Source organism: Arachis hypogaea, chromosome 17 (genome assembly GCF_003086295.3).
Source record: "Arachis hypogaea cultivar Tifrunner chromosome 17, arahy.Tifrunner.gnm2.J5K5, whole genome shotgun sequence".
NCBI lineage: Eukaryota > Viridiplantae > Streptophyta > Magnoliopsida > Fabales > Fabaceae > Arachis > Arachis hypogaea.
This window is the reverse complement of record NC_092052.1, coordinates 91,020,491-91,021,144: the sequence shown is the minus strand read 5'-3', so window position 1 is coordinate 91,021,144 and position 654 is coordinate 91,020,491. Positions and strand designations below refer to the sequence as shown.

The window sequence follows — 654 nt, the reverse complement described above, 5'->3', positions numbered from 1 at the left end:
AGCAGAACTGCAAGTTTCATGGACTTCCATCTGAAGATCCTTTTCAGTTCTTAACTGAATTCTTGCAGATATGTGATACTGTTAAGACTAATGGAGTAGATCCTGAAGTCTACAGGCTCATGCTTTTCCCTTTTGCTATAAGAGACAGAGCTAGATTGTGGTTGGATTCTCAACCCAAAGACAGCCTGAACTCTTGGGATAAGCTGGTCACGGCTTTCTTAGCCAAGTACTTTCCTCCTCAAAAGCTGAGCAAGCTTAGAGCTGATGTTCAAACCTTCAGACAGAAAGAAGGTGAATCCTTCTATGAAGCTTGGGAAAGATACAAACAGTTGACCAAAAAGTGTCCTTCTGACATGCTTTCAGAATGGACCATCCTGGATATATTCTATGATGGTTTATCTGAGCTATCAAAGATGTCACTGGACACTTCTGCAGGTGGATCCATTCACCTAAAGAAAACGCCTGCAGAAGCTCAAGAACTCATTGACATGGTTGCTAATAACCAGTTCATGTACACTTCTGAAAGGAATCCTGTGAATAATGGGACGCCTATGAAGAAGGGAGTTCTTGAAGTTGATACTCTGAATGCCATATTGGCTCAGAATAAAATATTGACTCAGCAAGTCAATATGATCTCTCAGAGTCTGAATGGAA

General features: G+C 41.1%; 1 non-coding gene across 1 annotated transcript; it reads right to left on the bottom strand.

Moving 5' to 3' along the window:
- Nucleotides 1–251: 251 nt before the first annotated feature.
- On the bottom strand, nt 252–359 carry LOC112768759 (small nucleolar RNA R71). Its single transcript, XR_003186151.1, has one exon. It is a non-coding gene; the product is annotated as a small nucleolar RNA R71 (small nucleolar RNA).
- Nucleotides 360–654: the final 295 nt, after the last annotated feature.